The 16,241-nt window shown below is 37.9% G+C and overlaps 1 pseudogene; it reads right to left on the minus strand.

Moving 5' to 3' along the window:
• LOC137394345 (dolichyl-diphosphooligosaccharide--protein glycosyltransferase subunit STT3A-like) overlaps positions 1-16,241 on the minus strand; it is a 44,094-nt pseudogene that overhangs the window by 7,222 nt on the left and 20,631 nt on the right.

Consider the following 16,241-nt stretch of genomic DNA (forward strand, 5'->3'; position numbering starts at 1 on the left):
CTTTTATATAACAAGACATTAACTTCAAACTAATGTCTGTTTGTAGAGAGAAATAAAAATTTATGATACACATGAGTTACTTTAGTCAATATTGAAGCCTACATAAAAGTACCTGAGACAACCCATAAACAGAGTTTTACATACAAAAAAACTAGTGAGAAACGGTGTGACAGATTTAAACTTCTACAATTATATTTTATGACAACCAATACCTGTAGCAGTGAGCAGTCCCCTATGACCAACGCTGTTCCTCCAACAACAGTCACTATGGTCCTGAGCAGAAGGGTGAACTGGTCATATGTCATACGAGGTCAGACATAGTCGACGAACGCGTAAATCTGACAAAGTCCAAACACATCGAATGCCTATTAAGAAAGTGATAAAAACGTGATTAGCTATTAAAAAGATGATTTTCTGTGCATATGTGTTACTGTGAATGTAATGAGACCATGGAAATGTTGAATCTCAATATAGTTTGTAAATTGTACTATAGGGTAACAAGGTATAGTACAACTGCAGTATTTTAAAAAGAGGACAACTCTAACATCACAACAATTAATCAAAGTTGGACACTGTTTACTCCTCAATAAGGTATATGTATGCTAACAAGCTGAACTGCTCGGTACTGCCAGAGTACTAAAAGTCTTAGAACAAAAAAATTATTTGTATTTAACATTTAACATTTGCCACTGCTAGCTGGATGCTTGGCGTTGCCCGGGTATTAAAAATCAGCTTATAAACAATAAGAAGTAATTGCTATTTGCTATTCCCTGCCACTTGCTGTTAGCCTGGCCCATTGGCAATAACTAATTTGAGTAAGCTCATTAATAAGAGCTAACTATTTGCTCTCACGATTGAGCAAGCATAAAATTACGCCACCGCTATCCATGCCGTTGCGTCATCACATTGCGTCGTAATGGAGAACGGTAGAGTAAGTGCTTCTATATAACGACATATATTGCCTAGCGAATCTATCAAACTCGTGTGACTTGGTTAGTAAGGTGTCAGACTAGCGAATAGGGGTTTCCGAGATCACATCTTTTGCGATACAGAATCTTTATTTCAAGATTTTAATAGCTATAGCTGGGCATGCACACATGCACACGACCAACTTTGAGAAATATATCTATATACATACTTTTCAAAGTTGTCTGTCCTTTGTTTTCAAGTATGTCCAGCTATAGTTATTAAAATCTTGGAATTAAAATTTCACATGATGCTGGATTTCAACTCACAAAGATTGTGATTACAGTTTTGCAATCCTATTATCTAACTACAAGACCTTGAACACTCTTGCAATAAATGGCACATACTACATAGCGGATTCATCCTTTTTTCGTTTTCATACAAAATTAAATTAAATTAATTTTGATTTTAATTGGCGTATTAAATTTATTTCTATGAACTTTTTTAGATCTATGACATCTATTTTCATCCTCGCCGTATTGGGGTTAATATGTTTTCGGCAAAACGATATCAACAATAGATTATCTCAAAATTAAAATTTGGTGATTAAACTCTATTAACTCTATGAAACACGATGCTCTTTTTGCGTTTTCGTGAACTTCTATTTCCGGCTTTTCGTAAGGTTTAATTGCTAAATCTCGGTGAGGGTCAATACTATTCATTCCTACTTGGAATAATACAATTGTCAATAATACATTGACAATTTTATTATTCCAAGTAAGAATGGCCTCTACATTATCTCACCGTTCCGTCAGACAAAGACAGTACATTATCTTATTTTTACATTTGTACCAGTATTGAGAAGTAGCAGTATATCGTCATATTCAGACTTTTGATAGTTGCTTGTGGAGCAGTAACTTTTTAAGCACACACTTCTATGCAAGAATTGCTATTATTAATTCAAAATATTCCGAACATTTATTTAGTTTTCTCGGTTCGTATTAATTGATTATGACCGAATCATCGCTTATTGTAATTGTAGCAAAACAGACTTAATTTAGCTACTACTTCTAATGATTTCACATTTACATTTAAACCTTTTTATAGTAGTTTTATATTTTAAATTTGTTTTACCTGCACAAAAGTTTTTGCTCAAGATATGAAATTTAAAAGTTGTTGGACAAAGTTTGAAAACCTTTACAATTGTTTTTATTTTCTCTGTTAATTTATATCGATTACACAAAACACTTTTTTAAAGATATTTGGTTTGAAATTTAGAATGGCAAATGTTGTTATACGTTACATACAAATAAATCTTCTTTTAAAAAACTTTTTATTACCCGGGGCACGCTGGGTTTTACAGCTAGTCTATATGTATATTTTTCAAACTTTGTCGTCATTGAATGTGTCCAGCTATAACTATTAAAATCTTGGAATAAAGAATCCGCATCGCCGGAGATTTGATCTCAGAACTTCCAATTTCCGACACCCTACCAATTTAGCCACACAAGCTTGATGGAATTGCTAGGCGATATATGTCGGTATATGGGAGCAAACGGGCTACTGCTTTTGATCATGACGAAAAATTGTGGCCGTAAGTCACGGAGAGGGGTACTTCTTATTGGTCATCTTACTCAAATTGTACATTGGCAATGTGCCAAGCTGATAGCGAGTGACAGGCAGCTTTCATTGTTTATAAACTGATTTTAATATGCAGAAAACAATGGCTAGCCAGGCTAGTTTATAGATAAATTAAAAACTAGACTAACAGGATGTATCTTAAAGGTTGACTTGCAAAAAAGTATACATTACAGTTATTTGGTATCAAAAAGTTCCTCATGTTTTACTCTGTTGTGTTGTAGGTGCAAAATATGTGGAAATGTGATTACAAGCTCGTAGAAGATGAAAAACAAACAATTAATTGCAGCCATCACGAAAACAGCCGTAGGTTGGAACCCCTCTCAAAACAGCTCAAATATGACGTAGTTGAACACGATGTGCTTCCTTCTGTTAACACCTTCATGCGACCTCAATCGTCAAAATACTTTCTCGAATTAACTTCATGCATTCAATAAAACCATGTCTACTGTCTTTAGGCATCTATTGCTTTATCATCGTAATGCTGTCACTTTGAGCACTGATAACTCAAAACCTGGCCTAAAAATCAGTTTAATTTTTTACTCTTACCTGGAAGGGGCATACCATCCTTTGATAAACATGAGGAGCCTGTTAGTCACCTGTGCTGGTTGAAAAATGCACATCGTGAAAATTGCTTGCCCCATTTTTTAGGAAATATGGGTCACATGATAAGATTATGACTCGATGATTATACAAGGCTGAAAAGAAACTGTGAAGTAGCGAGCGTCTACATGTATATTTGATAAGGGCATTTTGGTAGAACCCAAAGTGTTAATCCTAAACTAGTGTTCCGAGACGTTTTATATTGTGCCTTTAATTGGCTTTTCATTTCGGTTGATAACACCATGTGTCAAAACAATAACCACGTCAAGTTGAGTACGACATCAAAATAAGGGATTCCAACCTACAGTCGTTTTTAACATGATACATACTCGTAATTTTTCAATTTTAAACATCGTTTAAGAAAAAATTGTTACAAGTATAGTTAATGTTGTTAACTGTTTTAAATGTTTACATACATCACTATGCAAACATTGTCAATTTAGCTATACTACATGGCTTGCTAAAGCTACATGTATGTGAAGCTATAATTTTGTGGATATATTATATAGCTTGCTAAAGCTATGTGAAACTATAATTTTGAAAATGACATCTTGTTGTAACACTAATATTAATCTCATCGTCGTCAGAGCTATTGCTTTCATTATTTGTGTAATCACTAAAATCGGAATCGGCCATAATTCCATCACTATAAGTATTTTTCAATTTTCTGACTTGGGAGGTACTTGAGGGAGCCATGTAACAATAAATATTTTGAACATTAAAAATGAAAAATGTGCATGCATTTTTAAGTTGGAAAATCCGAAACAAAGATTCAAAATTGCTTCGCAAATTTAGGCTAATTTTATAGAGACATTTCCGAACAATACTGTCAATACCATAAAGGTACTAAAGGTCGTTGGCTATGTTGTCAACGAATAATAAAATTAGGTTACTATGCAATTGCCAGAAAATTCGCACACGGCAGTCAACCATAGATTTCGCATAAATGCGCATACGGCAGTGAAAGGGTTAAAGAATAATGCTTGCATGCTTACATATATCCTAAGAGAGAACCTTCCGGTAACCATAAGCGCCAACAAGTGAAGAGGGATAAGGTTGATGGGAAATACATAGCCTCTCCAAGATGACACCTGACAACCAAGAACTGATATGCATTATATACAAGGCAAGTAGTACAAAACTTGGACATACTAAATGCTATAATGTATCAGAGACAACCAGTGCAAAACTCAGACATGAAAAGAATAGTGTGAGACTCAGTCACACAAATTGTGACATGAACAATCCTATTGAGCTCTCAATGAACTTGCAAATAGCAGCAGTCACTGTAAAACCTATCGACAATGTTAATACTATTGTCTCAAACTGACAGTGATTTTGACCCAATTAAAAAAACCCAGTAAGAGATTAGATGACTCAGTTGAATCATCTAAGGAATATACTTCCTGTCTTTAAAAGTTAGCGAACTATAATAAATCGGCTAAATAAAATATCTCATAATAAATGGCTAACTTAATATAACAATATGAGCATGACAAGAAGGATGCTAGAAATAAAGTAATATAAAAGCATAAATAATTAAAGTAGTAATAATTAGTAAAGTTAACTAATAATTGATGTTAAGGATAATAAAGTAAAACAAAACTATATCTCTACTATAGGTAATAATGGCAGTGTATGTCTGTCCGTCCGTCTATCGTCTCCAAAGTTTGATGTTAGGATAAAATAGAGTATTTGATGAGACTACAACTCGTGACATCCAGCACCTACTTATTGTCTTTAAATATTATTTACTATAGATAATAATATCAGGGTCTGTCTGACCGTCTGTCTATTGTTTCTAAAGTTTAATGTTAGGATAAAATAGAGTATTAGATGAGACTACAACTCGTGACATCCAGCACCTACTTATTGCCTTTAAATATTATTTACTATACATAATAATAGCAGTGTCTGTCTGACCGTCTGTCTATTGTCTCCAAAGTTTGATGTTAGGATAAAATAGAGTATTAGATGAGACTACAACTCGTGACATCCAGCACCTACTTATTGCCTTTAAATATTTCTGAACAACTGCACAGCTACTTAATCTCTGTGCTTAACCTATTGAACCCTAACAGCCACGTTTGCGGCATTAAGTAGGGCGCGTCAGAAACCCTAGTGGCCGCAAAACTGGTATTGGCACGATTCTGTTTACAATCGCTGTTTCTAAGCAACAACGCAAACCAATCTGTTTAATTTTGGAACAAGATGTTAGACCAGAAAGTTTGCTTCTATTTGTAACAGTTTTCAAATATCTTTACCTACTTTCTTCGTTTTAATAACTAATTTTATTAAAACGGTATCGTGAAAAAACCGATACGGCTCATTTTTCAGTAGGTCCTAAATTATTTTGATGCAAGTAAAGAATTTTATAATACTAATTATAATTTTCTGGTATATTTTGAGTCGTGATATAATGATGAACAAGTGCTACATGGATATAATGCTACGGGAAATGTTTCTACGAGTTTTGTAAAATGGTAGAAAATTTTATAGCTTTAGCCCAAATAATAGTGAAGCACCTTTTTTCTGTTTGATGACATTTGCTGTCAGTTGCTCAACTTTTTTACTAGTGCTTTACCAAATATCATTGTATTATGAGCACAGTTATATAAATTTAATGGAAGTTTAAAAACTTCGGATCGTTGGACAGATTACCCAGACTTACTGACACGCATTCCAAAAAACGACCAGAGTTCAAAGGGTTGATCGACACACCTGATGATTTCTGATGCTACGTAGACTGCCAGGGTACTAGTATATATAATAATAGAGTTAAGCTGGATAATCGTATACGCCATTTTCTCTCATAATTGCGGCAAGAGAGGCAGAGTACAATGCGAAAACTTTAAATAAATTATTTCCGTTATGTGGATTTCACATTATAGGAGGTAAACGCAATAAGAGCGTCTACTGTACTTATATTACGGTGTTAGGACATGTTACAACAATCCATGTATTGATTGATATTTAAACACCCAATATTTAAACATCCACTATCACTAAATAAACATACATTATAACAAAATAAACATAACTAAACAAAATGAATGAACATACCAAATACTTGGGAGCGAGAACATGTCTTACCTGAAAGCTAGCTGAGTGATAAATGTAAAAAGGAAACTACTAACCATGTAAAAGTAGGGGATAGTGCAAACAGCATCCCAAAAGATCGAACCAGTTTTGACGGCTTTAATCCAGAGGTAGTAAGTTAGGAGCATGCAGAATATGGCGATTCCTTCGTTGTCATAGGAACCAGCGACTGACCTGCTGATATAGCCCGGTACTATGGAGATGAAGGCAGCAGCCACCAACCCAGCTGATTGATCCTGCATGAAGTCAACAAGTCATTTCCAATTTGTTCCTTATACTAAACTCTAGTTATGATTTATACATCACCAGCTGAATTACCCGTGTTCGGGAACAGATTTACGTAAAGCAATAGTTTTGTTGAGAGTTGTCTTTCATTCTGTAAAACTCCAAATACGCAAACTACTGAAATTTTTGTGCAGATCAGACTGCATACACATATGCAGACATACATGTCAACAATGTTGGAGAGAACAATGGAAATATGCAATGTGTTCTACAGCTAGTCTACAATGCATCAGTCTCGAACCACTCAAATCGGAGTTGTCCTAATTTTGTACACAGAACTGATAATGAAATTGACATTGCTAGGCAAACTGAAATTGTTCAAACTGGCAGTATTGAAAAATTGTTCATGTTTTAAGAAATTCTACAAAAATATTTGCTATTGCACTGCTGAGCTATTGCCAGCATTTATTGAATGGATACATCTACATGCACTATACATGACTTTTACAGTTCTACATAGAATGTAGACTTCTAACACTAATCATGGCTCACCAGTTCTTCGTCTATAGCCTGTGTTTTGACATGGTATATACAAACAGTGCTGCAGTAATGTGGTTGTGTTAATAAAATTCATCAGTAAAATTTACATGTGTAACAGGACAGGCTGTACGATGTCAAGGCAGATACAGCATTAGCACCTTACAATAATAAAACATTACGCCAACACAATAGCCTTTTTATGAGACACAATAAGCAAAACAAATGCATGAAAATATATATATATATATACTGAAAAATATGCTAGAAAATGCTGCATGTGGATAATAGGTAGGTATAGCAGTACATGAAGAACATAGCATGACACAATAATAACATAATGTTAATTTAATGCAAGCATGACATAACAATAAGACAATGTTAATCAACGCAACACTTGTGGATAGACAACATTTTTTGTTTTTCTGTCGGGTGTATGAACATACAGTTTTCGGCTTGTGTCTACTCTTGAGCAGGCAACATACAGCTGGCCATGGCTAAAGCAAGGGGACAGTAAGTCGATACCAGCTACTTTTAGGGATTGACCTTGCGACTTGTTGATGGTCATAGCAAAGCAGACGGTAGATCGGTTGGAATAATTGGAATCCTCGGAATAAAAACGTATTCTCCTCTACCAGATGCTGAAATGATTTTGGCCTGAATTACGTGCGAAAACATTTGCGTAACAATTAGCCGAGTGCCATTATATAACTTTGGAGGATTGAGGTTGCGAAGAAGCATGATCGGTGTTCCTATCTTTAGCTGCAATTTATGAGCAGGAAGTCCGGGCAAGTCCAGTGAATTTAAGAATTCCACAGGATATTCTACAGCAGCGTCATCAGTCAACGACGTATCAACAGAAGTGAAGGTTTTTGAATTGCCAGGTAGTTGGGCTAAAAGCTGTGAGTTTATGGCAGCAGCTGCATCATTCCGGGGGCAAAGAATAGCTCACTCAGATAACCAATCAACATCTTGGAACCTTTGTCGCAGATTAGGGTAAACGTTCTCCTGAAGTTGCTCGGTTGAATCCACAAAAGTGCCGTAGCCATCAAGTGACACCAAACCATCTTCAGCACTGACTGGCAAACGCCCTTCACCAATACGCAGCAGTCCAGCAGCAAAATGTGCACTTGTTTCGTCACCAAGAATAGCGGCACGCATGTTTCGTGTCAAATGCAGCTGCACAACAGATGGCCACAAAAATGATGATTTGATACATGCATTTATCTCATCAGCAGGTGTGCCTCTTTGTATGACAGGCAATGTTTGGCGAAAATCTCCAGAAAGTAAAAGAGTTACCCCACCGAAAAGTCTATTATTTTCACGCAAGTCCTTTAGGGTAAGGTTTAGAGCTGCAAATGCGAGCTTGTGCAACATTGTGCACTCATCCCACACAATAAGAACACATCGTTGCAGAAGTTGGGCAGTTCCGCTGTTCTTTTTGATATTGCACACAGGATTCTCAGTTCTGGCCAAATTAAGAGGCAATTTCAGTGCTGAATGCGCAGTGCGGCCACCAGAGAGTAAGGTAGCTGCAATGCCAGATGAAGCTACAGCTAAAGCAATTTTTCCAGACCCTCGTACTTTCGCCAATATAAGATTAGTGACAAAGGTTTTGCCGGTCCCACCTGGTGCATGAAGAAACACCACACCGCCACTGTTTTGTTCAATTTTCTCCAAAACTGTGTTATATGCAGCTCTTTGCTCTTCCAGCAGCAGCGGTTCATTGGTTTCAACATGGCGACGGAGCTCTTCACGGTCATATGCCGTTTCGCGTAATATTTCCCTGCAAACAACAGGTTGCTCCACTCTAACAGGCCTAGGAAATCCATAAACTGAGAGGTTGTTGTCTGTGACCTCAAGCACTTGGTCCTCAATAAATATAAGAGCAATATTGAACATTCTATCTGTGAACTGCAGTTGTTGATCCTGAAGCAGTTGTCGCTCATGAAACAGGATGTCTTCAGCCAAATGTTCCTTTAACTCTTGCCACAGCTGAAGAGGGTGAGAAAGCTGGCAGGTGCTCAACATAATAGCAAACAACTTGCGCAGTTGGGCAGGTGACCGTACAGTAAATGCTTCTTCCAAGGCCTCCCTCCACTGTGCATCATCTTCCCATAGCCCCAAACGTCTGCATGCTTCATGGAAAGTGGCACAGACATGACCTTCAACAGTTCTCAAATGCTGAAAGGACATTGGGCCAACTACATGATGCAGCATGATTCGAAAAAAGAAACATTCACGATTGTTGGGGTGAACAGTGTATACCCGTGCTAGGGCATCAGTTTGATATATGCCAGGATGATCAGGCACAGCAGCTCCATGAACTCGTCTCTTCCAGCATTTTGTGGATGCGTCAAAGGTGTAATAGGCTGGCAATTGGCAGTAGAGAAGCGTCTTGGCAAAATCATCAAGTGTACAAAGCTTGAAAAAGATGGTAAGGGTAGTGTCACGTGGTTCTTGAAGTTGTTGCTGAAGATTTGCTTCAGTGAAATAAACTCTCTGGCCATTCTCAAGATGGACACTCAGATGCTGGACAGTCGGGTGTCGTGCATGAATAGGGAGACTGAAGATGCGCCACATTGCTTCATTTGCACTGATGTACCGTCCACTCTCATAGCGAGCTACTTCATCAACCTGTGCTCCATCTCTTTCCAAGCCGAACACTGCTTGATCACTACCCTTATTGACATACTTGCAAATGTATTTGATAGATTTCACTGAGTTGCAAAATTCGACATTGATGTGAGCATTAAATACTTTGGACAGCAAAGGGCAGTAAGGCACTATCCATCTATTGTCCAAAGTGATGTCGTAGGCCTCTTCAACAGCTCGCAATGTGTGTTGTTTGGTGAAACCTCCATCATCAGCGGAACGACGACGATACAATGGATACCCATCTATGCCAGTAACTGTGTCTTTAATGAGAGCCTTAGGGTACTTCTTGGTACATGTGCCATCTTTCATGCAGGGTGAACCGGGGTTTAGCTGGCCACATGGACCATGTACCATGTGCTTGGTGACAACTTCGAACACCTCAGGGTCTTCCACTCGATTTGGTATTTCTGCAAATATGACACAATCAACCTGTTCTGGCCTGATGCGATCGCATAACCAAATTAGAATGTGTGCATAAGGGAGTCCACGTTTTTGCCATTCAATGGTGTACATATGGCATCGCACAGCGCCAAATATTGCACCAGTGGTGATGTAATCCATTAGTTGCTTTAGTTTTAGGTGAAACACTCTTGCAACCACATCGTGTCTGTCATAGCTTTGCTGACCAGGCAGCAATTCATTGGAAATCTCATCCCATTTGCTGTTGCAGGTAAATGTGATGAAGAGGTCTGGTCTACCGTAATGTCGCACATATGTCATGGCATCCTGTGTACGCTCATGCATGTAGCGTGGGCCACCAGTAAAAGATGAAGGTAAAATCACCATGTTACCTAGTTGGTTTGCATTGCGATCATCAGCCACTGCATCACGCAGGAGGATGTAGTCATCAGCTCTTAGCCGTGCCTGATGGTGGCGGATAAAGCTAAGTCTTTCAGCTTCAATTTTAGCGTACATATCAACTGCAAACTGCAAAAACAGCTTTCGGCACCTGTGAATGTAGTTGAAGCTACCATCACGAACCATCAGTCTGCTAGCATAAAAATCCATAGCAGAAACCTTTCGTGTACCTGGCTCTCCTGTGCGAATGTCTGTCTGTCGCAGCTGAAAGTTGTAGGCATCGTCACCTCGCCAGAAAATGTGTGGATACTGCAGGGGGTCATATGCTCTGTGCGTCTCAGATATCCTCTGCAGTTCATTGCTACGTAACTGCAGAACAATATACCGCCTTTCAAACTGCTGTCCAACTATTTGAATGGCAACTTCATCTATGACAGGAGCATTGAATCTCCTTTCATGCTCTCCAACAGGGTGTTTGTCAGCATGAATGACAATTCGCAAATCATCCGTGTTTTCAGGCAGCCTCTCCCGAGCAGTTTTGAAATCACGCACATATTTATTTTGGTCGTGTAGAACATCCTGCAGCTCACGGATTACGTTTAATCGCACTCCTTCAACAATACCACGCCGACGTTCTGCCTCTGCCTGCTGGTCACCCATGAAATAGATTTGCAGGAACTGTGGTTGCTCACACGGTATCGGAAGCAAGGATCCAATCAGATGGTAGACTTGACCCTGAACCTTGAAATTTGGGTTAAATCCAGGCTCATCAATGGTTTTAGCTCCAAATGATGTCATTTGAAAACAGATGTTATATTTTCGTATATTCCCCAAAAAATGTTCAGAATCAGGATTTGCGCCTTGGAATAGGTGAGTCAATACAGGTGGAATATCCTCAGAGAGTGGTCGTAGGCGAACTTTGCCATTGTTGCAACAAATGCCTGGCCTCTCGTCTTTCCAACGTAAGGCATTACATCTGGAACATTTTTTAGACATTCGTCCCATAAAAAATTTCTGATGGGCCCTATACTGCGTTGCAGGATTGTAGTCAAGTGCAAAGCTTTCTGCCCATGCACGGCGCCTGGTAGGTTGTGGCGGCCAAGCAGCTGCTGTAGTTAGTGTATTTTGCCGCGGGAGTCGCTGCTGGGTCGGCTCAGCAGTCTCTGCACTTCTAGCAGCTGCAGCATCTATTCTGGCCTGCTCTCGATGTACCTGTGTTTGTTCAGCGGTTTCTGCTCTTCTAGCAGCTGCTATTCTGTTTCGTTGTAGGCGTAGCTGTGTTTGTTCTGCAGTTTCTGCACTTCTAGCATATGCAGTAGCTATTCTGTCTCGTTGTAGGCGTAGTTGTGTTTGCTTTGCAGTTCCTGCACTTCGAGCAGATGCAGTAGCTATTCTGTCTCGTTGTAAGCGTAGCTGTGTTTGCTCTGCAGTTTCTGCTCGTCGAGCTGCTGCTTTGCGAACTCGGTCTCTTTTTCTACGGGAATCAATCTGTTCTTGCGTTTGAGCGGTGGGCTTTTTGGGAGGCATTTTACTACTTCAACCGTTTCTAAAAGTGAATAAGATGGTGTACTTTTTTGTAATATATGCTGCTTGCTTTCTTCTCACCGTCGCCTATCGCAACGCTTGGAGTACCTGTGCAAGTTCTGGAATAGCTGTAGTACTCCTAGCTGAAAAAAAAGTAAAAGTAAGTCAGCTGCGGAAGGTAATGAACGTGTTTACTATCACGAACAGTGGCAAATCATACGTTTTCAAGTAGTGGATGTGTGGCAATTCATAGACAATACAACATTGAATGAGAAGTGTTTACCTTTTTGAAGTAAAAATTTAGTAGGTAAAACACAGTTGCAGTACCCGTGCAAGTTCTGTGGTAATCATAGCTGGAAAAAAGTAAAAGTAACTCAGCTGCGGAAGGAAATGAACATGTTTACTATCACGAACAGTGGCAAATCCAACGTTTTTAAGTAGTGGATGTATGGCAATTCATAGACAATACAACATTGAATAAGACGTACTAACCTTTTCGCTGTAGAAATTTAGTAGGTATAATGCAGTAGCTGTACCCATGCAAGTTCTGTAGTAGCTGGAGTTCTGCAGTACTTGTAGCTGGAAAATAAGTAAAATTAACTCAGCTGCGGAAGGAAATGTACATGTTTACTATCACAAACAGTGGCAAATCCAACGTTTTTAACGCTTTCACTGAAGTAGACTCATTTATGCGTTTTCTATGGTCGACCGCCGTAGACGCAGACTTTCCCAGCAATTGCTAGTAACTGAATTTTATTATTCATTGATAACATAACCAACGATCTTTAGGGCGTTTTATAGTAGTGACAGTGTTGTCCAAAGATTTCTCTATAAAATTAGCCTAAAATTTAATTTTAATATTTTGGTTGAGCAATTCCAACTTAAAAGCAAACAGTTTAATTACAGTTTAAAACAAATAATTACTTATGTTGATGTTATTATAGCTGTTTAAGATTTTTGTGATTACGCAGAAATAGCAATTAGCAATAGCAATAAAATAGCAATAGCAGCACTGACTCTGATGGTGGTGAAAGAATTGGTTTTGTAAGAATAAGGAACATAGTAGGGGATCGCTTCGTAGCCTCACATCACTTTATCAATGCACAGAATATAGATACAATGAATTTTTTGAATAGCAGTGTTTTGTTAACATGCTGGCAAAATCTACGATATTGTCATAGCTCCTTTTAATGCTTTTATAACTAAGGCAAAGCTATAACAACACTATATCAAACCTAGCGTAGCTATCTCAATCAATCACATTACTGATAAATGCAATCAAGGTAATAATTCAAAGTACGTTGAGTTCAAATTTTCTATAATTCAAATAGCGTTATTGAGTTGATCTCGATCCCAATGCGTCCACCGCGTTGGAAGTCCGAACTCCAAAAGAATACCTTTTTGTCCTCCAAATCTCCCACCTCAGGTTAGTTAGAGACGCCCTGCCAGCGTGTAAAAATCTTATTGGATCTTTCCTTAAACCTGGAAGTTCTAGCCTCAGACGCAATAGTAGAAAAGATGTTGAGTTAGACTGACGATGTCGTTTGGTAGAATATCAAGATTCTAGACTACCTCCGCTTTCTAAATATAGCTTAGTTCATGTTGACGTGGTTGTAGCCCATAAATCAATGTTACTGACGGTTCCTCTTTCTATGAATGTTGTGAGTCAACCTCCGCAACATTCTATTGTTCAGAATATACGGTATAGACTCCGTCCTATGTTCAATTTCAACTATCTACTATATAGATAACAGCGTTTTTCTAGTGGTTGCAAGAAACAAATGTTCACATGACCTTCCCGGTACACGTTGGCAGTAAATATTAATTAGATGTAATTTACTACTCATTAATTTATTTATAGAGTAATAAATTTTATTTAATTCACTACTAATATTTACTACTAATTTAATTTTACTACTTACACAAGTTTGCTTCGTACGATCGAATCGAAAAAAAAGACCGCCATATAATTTATTTATACTGCTCATATTTGGGAATTATCGGTGACTCAATACATCGAGAAGACAACTCATACTATAGGCATATCAGTATTTACCGTCCATCCCTACGATGAATAGTAGGTTACGTATTATAATAGAGGCGTGTACTAACCGGAAATTCCCGTTAATGCGCCCTAGCGGTGAAAAAAACCACAGAATAGACACGCCCTTATATAAAAGTAGCGGCTAATAGTCGGAAAAGTACGGTACTCTATAAAGCGGACAGACAGACAACGATTGCCATTTATATAGTAGATGTCAAGCTATGATGATGCCTCATTCTGAACTTTGACCTCTCCCATATACTTGCGCTATCACTTTTTAGTCCCTAAGTAGCAAATATGTTGTAGTTAGAAAGTTCCATAGATTTCATGTAACACATGAGGTTCAGGTATATAAGATTATGTGATGCGTACAGTAACTGTATGGTTATTGTAAAATAACTACATTTAGATTGTAATTGTCATGTCAGACTAGCATAAACTCATACCAGCTATAACTGTCATATAACAAGTTAGAACTTAAACTAAAATTTTACCGATTCCAATCTTTATAGGAAATATTGACAGGCAGTGCAGGTGGGTTGAGATGTAACACAAATGTGATATGAACTAAGACCTGATAAGTGAACAATATATAAAAGTTGAATGAGTATTTCCTTTTTTGTCATTTCAAGTCAGCTGAGAAATTTACAACCCTTACCTACGTATTTGTTGCTTAAGAACATGCATTCAACCTTCATGATCTCAGCAAGCTAGCCAGCCATTATTGCTTTCAAAGATGCACGCAGAAGAACTGCAACAAACCTTGAGCTCTTTGGTGAGAAGGTTTAATAAAGGGAGTGAGACTCAAAAAAATGTCAACCAGGGAAACACAGATGTTTGTGATGTCAAATTCCATGTTAAAATAGAGCAAACTTTGAACAAGGCAGCTGATGTGACCACAAACCAGGAGACCAATAGAAACACAGCAGACTTTACCTCAAGAGCCTTTAATTTTTATCTATAACAATAACACAATGCCAGTTATCTATACTTTTTCTGCCACTAGTTAAAAAAATTGATCTGTAAAATACTGTAAAAGCCGCAGTGATTTTAGTTTCAACATGGGAAATATGGAGCATGAACAAGCATAGGTAGCTAAGGAAAATTAATGTGCAAAGACTTCTTTGACAACTATTATTGTGCCGTTTGATGGTGAGTATATATATAAGACGTGTCATTAAAAGAGATTACCATAGTTTATTCCTGTTAAAACTAATATCAGATAACAAACACTAACTAAACCATTCTCCTTACTATCACTATTATGAGAAAAGTCAGTAAATCTGTCAAAGGCTAGGCCATTGTCAAGACAACATGATTATAGCATAGCCATACCAGGATGCTAGATTTGAAACCAGATACGTATCTATCTGACAATGTACTCAACTGTCAGAATATATAAAGTAGCCAGAAACAGTATAGCAGATTTTTAACCATTTTTAACAAAGCTTCATAAATAATTGGCAACCAATCAAAACATTCTAAAAACAAAACAGAAATAACCTTGCCTAAAATTCTTTCAGCATACGAGTGCATTTTTAAGCAAGGTTGAAGTACTGACCCCTGCCTGCCCCTGCCCAATACTCCAATGTTTGTAGGCAAGGTTGAAGTACTGCCTCTTGCCCTGCAACATACTGCCCCTGCCAGTGGGCAATAGGTTGCCCATGGGCAGGGTCTAGACTCTTCATGTGGGCAACATACTGCCAATGAGCAGGGTCTATAGACCCTGAAAGTATTTTTACCATTTTACATAAAGTATTCAGCCACACCATGTTATATGGCCCGAGGACTCATTACTGGCAGTTGCCAATTTCTGTGCTCTTAGTTAACTCTCTGTGTGAGACATGAGTGGTAACTAGCATAAGACACCGCATTCCGCTGACACGAATGTAAATGTCACACTTCATTTCACTACGACTGCTGAAGACTAGGCCACAGCGAGACTGTTAGGGTTCTTCTTTAGTTATCAGTTGGTGTTTGATTAAGAATTACATTTTTTTAAATTAAAAACAAATTATCAACCATGGAAGTTTCCAAGAAACGCTAAATTGACAGATAATATCAATCATTTATTAATGAATGGATGTCACAAGTTTTAAATAAAAGTTACAAATAAAACAGAATCTTTGATGTATGTTCAAAGTGTTGCTGTGTTGAAAGAGTACATTAGTCTTCGCTACACAATGAAACATTAACACTCGATATAAAC

This window comes from Watersipora subatra, chromosome 4 (genome assembly GCF_963576615.1).
Source record: "Watersipora subatra chromosome 4, tzWatSuba1.1, whole genome shotgun sequence".
NCBI lineage: Eukaryota > Metazoa > Bryozoa > Gymnolaemata > Cheilostomatida > Watersiporidae > Watersipora > Watersipora subatra.